Source organism: Carassius auratus, unplaced genomic scaffold (assembly GCF_003368295.1).
Source record: "Carassius auratus strain Wakin unplaced genomic scaffold, ASM336829v1 scaf_tig00012924, whole genome shotgun sequence".
In the NCBI taxonomy this organism is placed as follows: domain Eukaryota; kingdom Metazoa; phylum Chordata; class Actinopteri; order Cypriniformes; family Cyprinidae; genus Carassius; species Carassius auratus.
In genome coordinates, this window is record NW_020524346.1 from 1 (window position 1) to 12341 (window position 12341).

Consider the following 12341-nt stretch of genomic DNA (forward strand, 5'->3'; position numbering starts at 1 on the left):
AAAACAAATGGCGTATGATAAACAGGAGCTCACAAAAGCTGCTGAGCGACTACCATATGTCAGATAGACGGATGATCTTACCAGGCACTGTCGCACCGACGGCGGCGAGGCTTACGCAGATCAACACCCCGGGCAGAATGAGGGAGGCCCGGGCTCGCCGTGCGCTCCGGCTCGGGCAAAACAACATCCTTCACCGCGCTTCTCAAGTCCAGGATACCAGATGAGAGCTCCGGAGTGTCATTCTCACATCTGTGTGGGTCGTACACGACCGACAGAGACAAACCGGCCCGAATAAAGATGCAAGCTTTAACTCAAGAAGAGCGTTAAACCGGTGCCCGCGTTGTACAGAGCTAAAGATAGAGAGATAGAGGAGATAGCGGCAGGAGGGAGGAGGCTGATAGACACGCTACAGGACAGATTAGAACAGCTACATGCAGCAGCGCGAGGATGAATGAGCTCGTGACGCAATGACGCTGACGTGGATAACGCTTCTCTCAGGTGAGGGGACATTCTGTTACTAACGCAATAAAATATATTTAAGTTTTAAATAAAGAATATTTGTAACGACACAATTATATAATAATTTATTTGATCATAAAAAAAATAATAGAAGGGCATATGTCATCATAAATGGTCACAGTGGGAACTTGTCATTAAAGGAATTATTTACCCCAAAATGAATATTTGCTGGAAATTTCATGTTCCATGTTCACATCCATTGCTTTTTTCAGTAAAAGAAAAAGTCATCTTGTCTGAATCAGGAGAGAAATGCAAACTTTCTGTTTTAATCAAAGCCACTGCTAGAAAGAACACATTTTTTAAAATCAAATTTTGTGTCCTTAAACTTTAGTTAGTGAAATATAAAGTATTACATATAATATAAAACCCGAGGCATAATTTTTTTTTTTTGCAATTTACTGTATTAGACTATAACATTAGAAATAAATTAGGAGTAGGAAAATGAACTTATAAAAAGGAAATTTAGAAATCATGTTTATGAAATTTTGAATTCATGCTTACTGATAGAGGCACCTAGTGGCTAAAGTTTCCACATGCAAATTGTTCGTTTTTCCGTCATGCATTGCCTCTTGATGACATGAATGAACGAATTGAATGTACAGGTACAAAGAAATTTTTCTGCATTGTTTATTATGCATCATATTCTTGCTCACAATCTGTGGTATCCAGGGCCATCAAATGGCTCAATGTCCTTACCTGAGTACTGACAGAAATAATAAACAGGTATTAAATGCTGTAAAGATTTTTATTATTTATTTTGATCACCATCGTTTTCAGAGATCCACAACCTTTGAGACTCAGGTGAAATCAAATGTAACACTAATAGTGAGACATGCAAGTGTTTTAAGAAGTAGATACATCAGATCTGAGAGACCTCTTCAAATTGCTTGGGTTTAAGGTGCGCGGTCTGGATGGCGGGAATTTATACAGAGGACGAGCCACTGCGAACCAAAGAGATTCAAGACAATAGAGACAGGAAAATTTACAAGGTGTCTGTATTCTGATATCTCAGTGAGGTTAAAACTAAATGTTTGTAGTGCTGAACATTCAGCATGTAAGGAGATTTGTGCCGCTGGCTTACCTGTGGATGGATTCCGGTCCTGGGACAGAAGGACAGGTAGGATGCACATAGGAGGTCTGTGATTTTTCTACAGGGCTTTCTATGGTGAGGTTTTGGTAGTGTCAACTGCAAAAGCATGACGCCAGAAACAAATTCAATGCTAGACAAACAGGTGTCAAACACTGTAACTTTCACAGATAAACCAATAAAGATTTTTACCACCAAAGTGGGAACCTACAAGTGTTTCCAAGATACCTCTGTTTTGCTTGGAACAAGATGTTAGATGTCTGGATGGTCGGAATTTGGCCAAAAAAGGAAGAGCCACTACAAAACATAATGGGATTCAATACAAAAAGGAAGTTAATTGCCTGGTTGTTTTGCACCAAGTGCAACTCCTAAATTTTAAGGAGGCATGTAAGATTACGCAGTGACATCTAACAGAGTGATGTTAAAATTGAATGTTATAGATATATGTGTTATAAGATATGTGGATCACATCACCTCTGACTTGATGCTGACTCAGGAAAGAAGGTCCAGTAGGGGGCGCAGTGGAGGCCTGTGGCCCTCTGTTGACAGTTTCCTGGGAGTGTCAACTGCAAAAGCCACAATGATTACTTCATGAGGATTCACTCTAAACATGTTTATTTATATCAACGATATAAATGTAATCGTCTATTTCAGTAATTATATATTAAGTTCAACTTTCAGCCTAACAGCATTAGAACAATATTTACACAATTTATTATCCTCTGACTTGGAGAGGGGCGTGATTTCTTTCTTTCTTTTTTTTTTTTACACTTTCTTGCCTTTTCCTTGCAAGCTCTTCTCTCCACATCAGGCCTTTTGTAAGCTAAACCAACAAAAAAAAGCAACAAGTTTACATTTTAACATACTGTCCTTAAAAAACAGGAAGAAAAAAAAAACTTACCTGGAATTCTGATACCAACTCCGTAGCAAATCATTCCTTTGAAAGTACAATTTGAAAAAAAATATTTGATATGGAGTATGAGCTGATGTGCGCGAGTCGATAGATGGACTCGTTTGCAAGAAGACACGATTTCGATGGGACAGTTATCAAAAAAACGTATATCATAGAATCATAAGATAAATAACGTTAGATTTTGATATATTTCTAATCGAACTAAATGTTAAATATCCAGTTTAAAAAGTTAATAATAAATAAATCAAAATGAAAGAAATCAGGAAGAGACACTAACCTGAAACTTCCGACTGTTTCTTAAAAAAGCAAAATGTTCTGATGCGGTTTGTGTGATTGAGTAAAAGCTGTATACGGATCCTTTGCAAGACTTACAAAGACAAAATCTTAAAAATATGAATCTTCAGATAAACTACAACCAAGACAATGTGTGCTTCTAAATATGTATGACGCCACAGTAACTGAATACGTCACCTCAGCGTAAAAATCTATTCGAAGACACCAGGGAAAATACATTAAATGTTTGATTAAAATCCTGTTCATGCTACTTTGTTATAATTTATGTATGTGTGTTAATCTCTAATATATATATTAGATTAGATATTAGTTATATCTATAATAAAAAAAAAAATTACATCACAGCAAAATAGACAATTTAGGGTCATAAACTTGATTTTAATGGCAAGTCAGTCAATACAAAACAGCTATCAAAAAAGATGCTATGAAAATCTTGTTCTGTTACAGAAACAGAATATCACATCACTTTGGCCCTCAAGAAATTCTTCAGATTCATCTCAAATTAATGTATAGAAAATATCTTAAGAAATAAATATAATCCCATCTGTATTATGCCCACATATTGAAGTAAATCAGTCATAAGCCCTTTGTGAAACAAGAGGTACACAGGTTGACATCTGTTTGAAAACAGCCATCAGCGACACAATACAAGGTGTACATCGTAATTAAGACTTGAAATGGAAAGGTTTGGGGCTGATATAATCATTCAACAGCATGCTATAAAGTGACAGATTGTATTCATCTCTGAGCTACATTATGGCTGTGTGACACTAGAAGCTTAGACTAATAACATTGAGGCATCTGAAATATTCTCAGATGATATGTCGAAAGCGACAAATCTAGTGTAAGCAGCACCTCTAGTGTGATGCTGAAGTTGTACGTGGGACAATGGAGGCTGTCAAAAATTGCTAAATTAATTTACATGTATGTATAACTAATAGTGATCATCACCCTGACAGCACAAATGATTTATTTATTGCACAAAAACATGTAAATATCACTATATGATCTGCCTGCATCCCGGGCTTTCATTACAGTCGCATGTTTTTGGTAAAGGAAAGGGCAACTCTCTCAAAATCATCCCTTGGTCAGTCACTGCTTGAAAGCAGGATGAATGCATTGGCTGCAAATATGCACACACATACACAAATGCACAGATTTAGTATAGGCACATTATGAAATGCACAGAGTCTTTGACATAATGATAAAGGCCACCATCCATGCGTTCCACACACACATGCATACATGTTCAAGTCATAGATCATTGATTTCCCTGATGTTTATGTATCGAAAACATGTTAAACTGTGTTTTACTGGTCCATTCTCCCTCATTTAAACACTGTTTTTTGGGGGTTTGGTCATAGGAGCCCTGTGTTAAAGATGTCATGTAGACTTCAAGCCACTTACACTTTAAGGATGAATAATAAAAAAAAAAAATGCACAGGACTGACAACCGTTGATCCGAAAGAAAAAGACAAAGAAAAACATTTAAATAAAGTCTAATCCACATAAAGTGGTGTGAGAGATTCTTGTACACCTCTTTAATACCCAAAACCGACTTCTTTTCAATTGTAGACAATTGAGAAGAATGTATTGCAACTACCATAATATCAGCGAGACAGGAGCTCTCCCTCTGTTCAGATCAATATAATTCCAACTGTGCAAGATAAGACCATCTTAACCAGGGGAAGACTGACAGTACAGCTCAGGTGGAACAGTCCAGGCTTAGCAGAAACATATTCATTAGCACAATCCGCATTTTCTGATCTGAGATTGGTGACAGGGAGCAACAGCCCTGTGTTCTGTGAAGGGGACCGTGGTCACCGCTGATCCCGCAGTCAGGGGCTGCTCTCAGGCTCTTTCTGCAGAGAGCTGCAGGTCTCCTGGTTTTCACCGTCAACGATGCAGCCTCAGTGTCTTTCTCGCTTTGCTCCAGCACCAGCTGGATGGTAGTGCTTTCAATCTCACCCTCCGCAAACTCGTCCTTTGCTATACGGAACTTAATATTTAACTTCTCAGGTTTTTCTAAAAGGAAAGAAAAAAATATATATATACTGAAGAAACTCAAAATTGGAGACCATCTCAAAAATGGTCAGGCATCTTTAATCTATAAATTGTGCAAATGCTATAATAAACAATTATTATATATATATATATAATATAGGTCAAGTCAGTTACCTTTTCCTAGTTGTTTCTCTTTGGGCAGCAGAAGGACATCCACATTGTGATGTTCTTGCAGAGCGGCACTGAGTGTAGCTCCCTCTTTACTGAAGAGGAACACCAGGGGAACTGTGATGTCATCTGTAGGTTCTCCGTCTCCAACCATCTGGAACAATGGAGTCTCAGCACTGCTGCTGCCCTCTCTGTGATCTATGAGAACATTGAAAAAAGAAGGATCCAGTTTTTAAGTTGGTTAGGAAGAAATCATATGCCTAGTCTGCAAGTAATGCTAAACTAGATCTCACCAACGAAGATGACTCCGGTGGCTCCTGCTTCCTGCAGGCGCCGAGCTTTTACAGCGAACATGCAGTCTCCTCTCAATGCCAGAGCTATGTGTCCCTGCATCTCTACTGCGTTTTCAATCGGGCCACATGCTGTATATGGAACACTCTTCACAATACTGCCTTTCACCTTAGAGAAAGACACAGAAGAGACAATAATTAAATGTGGTAAATGTACGGCATACCCAGCACAAGCAGATTCCATACAGTTGCTCACCCCATGCTCTTGTTTGGTAAGATCCATTCCAAACTTTGCTGGACCAGCCGTGAGGACAGTTCGACCCAAAAACGGAGGGGAAATGAGCTGCACAATTAGTGGCACCACTTCCTCATGCTCCGGTGTTTGGCTCACCTCAGCAACTAGCTTTAACTTGTACACACCCTTCTGAGAGTCCTGTGGAGAAAGAGACAGATGAAAGAAGAAATAAATCACAGGTATTCAACGGGTGGTCCCAGTGTCACTTGAAACTATTATTAAAAAAATAATAATTAGGTAGATGAAATGAGTAAAAAGGACACTGTAAAATAAATTGTTATTCTGGACATATCAATATTGTATAAGTATAAAAACAGTAACATATCTTCCAGACTATTAAGTCGCACTTTTTTTTTTCATAGTTTGGCTGGTCTTGCGACGTATAGTCAGCTGCGATTATTTATCAAAATTAATTTGCCTTGAACCGAGAGAAATGAACTAAGAGAAAACATTACCGTCTACAGCCATCAGAGGGCGCTCTATGCTGCTCAGTGCTCCTGCAGCCTACACTGAAAACATAGAGCGCCCTCTCCCGGCTGGAGACGGTAATGTTTTCTCTTGGTTCTTGGTTCTAAATAAATGCGACTTATAGTCCAGTGCGACTTTTTTTTCCTCATCATGACGGATTTTTGGCTGATGCGACTTATACTTGTGTGACTTATAGTCTGAAAAATACGGTATATAAATAATAGTAAAATAACACTGATTGGTCCAATGAAAGGAATCGTTCTCGCTGATTCACCGGAGAAGATGAGCTTAGGCTGGCGGAGACCAGCTCAGTAAGGGGCGTCAAAGAGATGCCAATGCTTTTCAGAAACTCAACTGGCTCCAGGCCTGTGTCATGAAGAGGCAGTTCAATCCCCCTGTGTTGAGAGAGAAAAAAAAAAAAAGAAAAAAAAAGAGGAGGTTAGGTCTTTTTCTCTTATACATGCTGCTTCATGATAAACCTGTAACATGTGACCCACCTGACATGTGAGGGCTGCTGCGTTCTTCCCAAACCAGTGAGGTATTTATAACCGTCTCTGATAGTCTTGGCAAAGGTGGGGTTGTTAGGGAACAGGGTTTGAGCACTAGGGCAAGAGTATGAAAATAAATCGTCTTCATGAGCTTGAGGTTCCTGAAAGATACACAGTGATCATGAGACTGTCTGAAACGGTTTTATTCGCAAATGTTTTATGTAATGTTCCAATTTTGGATAGAAACATCGCTATTTTAGACAACTACAGACAAAAAAAATAAAGACCAAAAGTTGCAGCTGCAGAGATGATCACATTGTGGGGATTTAAATCTTTCAAAACCAAAGTCTGAGAAACATTCAGTCGTAGACAGAAAATAACTCCATAGGGAGAATAAGGTGAGCTCTTACCGTGTTGTTGGTATGACAGGAGGGTTGGATCGTAGACAGAGATACTGGAAGCAAATGAGCCTCAGTAGTGAAAATATAATCATCAATGTTTATAGGCAACTGGCTCTTCTCTGAGAAGAGCAGGTAGAGGTACTTAAACATCTCAGCTAGGAAGAAGGAATCCATCCTTAAAACGAACAAACATAAACATAAAAATGATTTTACTACTGCTGCCTTTCAAAATTCATCTAGATATACAATGATGCAAACAATATGGAAGAATTACGAACAGGACTCTCACCTGTCCTCATGTGTTCCTGTCCTCACATCCTGTACGGCAGCGAAGCCACAGGGGACCCGGGCGTGAGTGTTCAGCTTCTCCACTATAGACTGGCCTACTTTCAAGTAGTAAGGATCACCTGTTGCCTAGAAATGAGGCGGAAAATGTTATTTAAAAACAATGAGGACAGACAAAATGATGACCTTAAGCACTGTTCACACTGTGCTGCTGGTTGCTAGGAGGCGTTCATATTCGGCTGTATCAGGTGGTATACCTACTTTGTAAAGGAAATATGTGCTTTCAGCAAACTCTGGTCTCAACGGGTGCTGGCCCCAGTGAACTCTGAACTCAGAGGTAAAGGCCTGTTGGACAACATCATTTGGTAGTCAATTTATATGGAGGATTAGTATTGAAAATACTGTAATATTAGGCAGTGATCTCTGCAGATTGAGGATGTTTAGGTTTAATTTGACTTGTGTCAATGCAGTCATCCATTAATCACCTCAGGGAGGAAATTGTGCCGTTTAGTCACTTGGTACAGCATCTCATGCGTCTCAATAGCAGGTTTCAAGTCTCCTCTCAACACCTGAAAGACATTTTGGTATATTTCATTGCTCATTTTGAATTTCAAATTGAACATTTGATTTTAAAAACAGCTGCTTGTGTCTTTTTTTTTCTTTTCTTTTTTTTAAAGTGAGTAGAATCTAATCTTGAATTCAAATGTAACTTTGACCTGCCAGCCAATGGTTTCATACTTCATACTATAAAATAAAACAACATTTGGCTTCCTAGCTAAACAAAGTCCTAGCTTTGAAAGTCATTTGACAATCAATGAGCTTCTTGTTTTCTTAATGTTTGTATATTTAAATATATCACAGAAGAACCTTAAATTGTGACTTCTATTCTCGTTAAACCATTCATATAGCATTAGGTTTTTAACAACAAAGATGTAATTTTAAAGAACTTCGCACCTAACTGGCCAACAATGTCCATTTTTCCTCAATCAAAATTAATTTTGGATCCTGACTCCAACTTAAACTGATCTAAATTCACATTCTATTTTTTGAGGCGACGTGGATGAAGAGGTGAACCTGTAGTCCAGGGAAGAAGGCGAGCAAGGAATCCATCCAGCTTCGCACGTTTACGGTGGGGTTGTGCATGTGGACGTTGAGCAGCAGAGGAGGCTGGCTGATGTACTTCATAATGGCACTGTAGTGCTGTTACAATAGACAAAGTCACATGTGCAGATAATAGATGCAAAACAAGCTCCGTTTGACTAATAGAGGCTTGATTATTTCTGGAGAATAAAGAGCCCTTACTGTGTTGAATCTGTCAAGGTACACCTTGTCCCCAAGAAGAATATAAGCTTTCATCAAGTATTCATAATACGAGTCAATTCCAGCACCAACACCACTATCTGTAATGAGAAACATATATTAATATAGTCTCTGTAAGAGTCAAAGTCGGATTAGATGTGGTAAAATAGCTGTGTGGGAAAGTTTTTACTGTGTAAATGACATCGAAGCACCAGTGCAAAGCCTCACCTCTGCGAACCCAGTCTCCGTTGTGGATGTTGATCACAGTGCCGACAAGGTCACTTCCTCTTTGCCTCTTCTCCCAGAGGACATCCATAGCTTTCCTAGCATGTTCCTACATAGGATACATGTTGAATAACTTCCTAGAACACATTTCTCATTGTCGGAGTCTTAAAATAGGTTATTAGTCAGAAAACATCCTGGATATTTACCTCAAATATTGGGTCCCCGGACAGTTGGCTGAGAGCTGCAAACTCCAGAATCATGGTGCCTGCGCAAGCAGTGCAAGTGTCTGACTCCGTTCCTGTACGAGAAAGGGGGTTGACGACTCCATAGCGCAAATTTACCTGGAGAGAAAAACGAAAATGATTTAAATATGAATAACAACATTTGAATTAGCATAAAAATGCTAATTGACTGTGATGTAAGCTGTATCGATACAATGTCAGTAGTATATGTAAATGAACACGGTGTACTTGTTAAAACTACAAATCATACTTCTGCATTTTTTTAATTTCCACTAATGGACAGGTGGACTAGGGGACAGGCAGCGCAAAATCAAAAGTGCATTATGTGTGTTGAAGTTTTCGGCAAAATGAATCAACTCACTTTCTCGCCAGTGGTGAATTAGCACTTTGTGAATAGAATAGAAGGAGAGTTTGAAATATTCAAATCAACAGTGTTGGAGTTACCCGAGGATAAGGAAGGCCACTGGTGGTGTTAAAGGCAGGCAGGAGGCGGTAGCCCAGCTCTTTAGCCATGTGCAGCAGTTCATCTCTGTACCATTGCATCCTCTCTCCACGCTGCTTTAGAACATCTGCCATGACATGTGCACCCAACAAACCACTGGAAGAACAGGGAGAAGTTTAATCAACAATGCATTTCATAAGTCAATAAGAACAATGAGCTTGAGAGAATAAAGCCTCTAAACCTAATTAGATGACCAGTTGACCAAAATGTACAGTTTTTTAACATGAGATAAACGCATCCAAAGCTAGAGAAACATCATGATCCGTACCCCAGCACACGGATATTGGTCTCAAAGACAGAGACGACTATGTCATTATCGAATCTGACGTCTTGCACGGTCTTCTTTACAGCCTCCTCAAATTCATCCAGTTTGTTTAACAGCTGCTCAAAACACACAAAACAACAGTTTAGAGGCATTTATTATTTGTATTGATATGAATAAGCTTGCTTAACATGTCTGGCTGCTTAAACATCACTAGTGTTTTGGATCAAGTTAATACTAAGGTTTTATATTAAAGACTTAACTCACCACAAGAGTATCTAAAGTGTCTATTAATGTTAAAGAGAACCTGTGAAGAGAGAAAGAGAGGTTGCCTTTAATATCCCGAAGATTCAACACAGAACATCTTTATTGAAAAGCTGACCCAAGACTTTTCAGATGTCCCATCAATGTTTTTATTAATCTTTGAAAGGAAGTATAGCAAACTGATTATTAGTCATATTTCCAGAATCTAACTAGCATGTCATTACAAGGGTCATGTGCAGCAAAGGTTTTAATAATAATGGTAAAGGTTTTATGAGCCTGACTCACTTTCCCAAAGAGTCATCGATGTCCCCTCGATTGGGTTCCAGCCCTCTCACCCTTCCTCTACAGCTGAGGGGCATCAACTCATCTGCTGGGTAAGCATAGTCCTGAAAGAGGATAGGAGAAGAAAAGATGCATCTCAAATGATAGCAGATTAATAACAGGCATGTTCATTCTCACAATTCCAAGTACATTTTTTTTTTTTTTTTTATTAGTGAACTAATTCAAAGCAATTCTGAAGCATAGGTATTTACTCACCATGTAACTGTTATAGGCATGATCAAACATCTCTAGGATTTGGTCCCTACAAAAAAATATTAAATAAATCAATTTATCTCACTGCTGTTTTGTGTGATGTGTTTATGAACATATGTGCATATGAAGTTCAAAATTTGGGTTAATTTCCCCCCACAATTTGAAATTTAAAAATTAATATTTCAAATAAATGTGGTTCTTTGGTACTTTCTAATTACAGAAGAATAAAATAATAATAATAATAATAATAATAATAATAATAAATGTATCACAAAAATATTAAGCAGCACAATTGTTATCAACATTAATAATAATAAGAAATAATGATAAGAAATGTTCCTTGAACAGCAAATCAGCATATTAAAATGATTTCTAAAGGATCACGTGATGCTGAAGACTGGTTAAAACACTGAAACAGAAAACACACACTTGATGTTGTTATTTTTTTTTACAATATTTACGTTTTACTGAATTTTTTATTTAAAAAAAAAAAAAGCACCCTTAAAGAAACTCCTTTAAAAAACATTAAAAAAAAGAAAAAGAAAAAAAATCTTATAGACCCCAAAAAATATAAATGTAGATATATGTATATGGTGTACCCAAAGACCCAATGTCTGCTACTGTATGTCAACACCCTGATGCTAAGAAAATGGTATTTCATCTTGGTTGAAGACGAACCACACCTCAGCGGTTTAAAACAGGAATTAGCATGACATTAGGCTGAATCAGTTAAATTGAGTAATCCTTTCCATCAGCATCTTTGTGTTCTGAAGCGATCTTCTCCCATTACAAACAGTACAAGACACAACCACTGAAACAATGAGGTCATGTATAGAATTACAATCCAAGAACACATAATTGGTGTACTAATAAAATCAGTGTCAGACAAAACCAAAATAACATGGAATTAAAGTACGAGGATAATGTTTACCATTACATAAAGCATTACAGACTGTCATCATCCTCTGGGCATCTGTAAGTCACAGTTTGAGTATAAGGCAACAGAAATGTTAGTCTAGCCACTGCAGTTAACTCACCTGATTCTGGACTTTTCTTCTGCAGTCATTGTCTGTCCATCTTGACCAGTGACTCCAATCAGAATGTAAGACAGGATCACAGCTACCACAGCCATGACAAATCCACCACAACTATGTTTTTCTCTCCTGATCCAGTTTCCCCCCATTTAAATAGGTATGGTTTTCGAAACCTGCTTTTTTTAAGTCCCCTTACAATATAACTAACACTTTATGTAACAACAGGCCTATCAATGTTTAATCACTTCTTATCTCTTCCTGTGCAGTTCGTTGACATTAGTTGATTTAATTGTCCTACCGCAATGGTCGTATTTAACAATGTCCAGAAAAACTGAAAACAAGTGAATATGTACTTGGGATATAAGCGTCAGACAGTTTCTTTATTTACAACACTGACTGAACTTGTTGAGCTACCGAAGGCTAACTAGCAAACTTGCCCAAGGATGTACAAATGTTGATCTCATTAGTCCCTCTTGAAATTTCTGGACATATATCCCGTCGAACTGACTGCGTCCAGTTCTTGATAAACTCCATCCCATCTAGATTTAGCCCCTCATTTCGCGGACGGAGTTTGGTTTAGCCGACTGATCTCATCCGGGCGCGAGCTGATGATATCATCACCAAGAGCCGTCGGGCACAGCCTTTCTTTTACTTTCTTTTACTGTATATAATACTGTATTTATTTATTGCTTTATTAATTTAGTATTGTTGTATTATACTAAAATATTATGTAAAATTGTACAAAATAAACATTTAATAAATATTAA

The 12341-nt window shown here is 38.1% G+C and overlaps 1 long non-coding RNA gene and 1 pseudogene across 1 annotated transcript; both read right to left on the reverse strand.

The window, feature by feature from the left end:
• Nucleotides 1-2374: 2374 nt before the first annotated feature.
• LOC113073822 (uncharacterized) lies at nt 2375-2608 on the reverse strand. Its single transcript, XR_003280548.1, has 2 exons — nt 2508-2608; nt 2375-2429 (listed from the first exon to the last, which is right to left on the reverse strand). It is a non-coding gene; the product is annotated as an uncharacterized LOC113073822 (long non-coding RNA).
• Nucleotides 2609-3766: 1158 nt separating this feature from the next.
• On the reverse strand, nt 3767-12178 carry LOC113073816 (ER degradation-enhancing alpha-mannosidase-like protein 3; annotated as a pseudogene).
• Between the last annotated feature and the right edge of the window lie 163 nt (nt 12179-12341).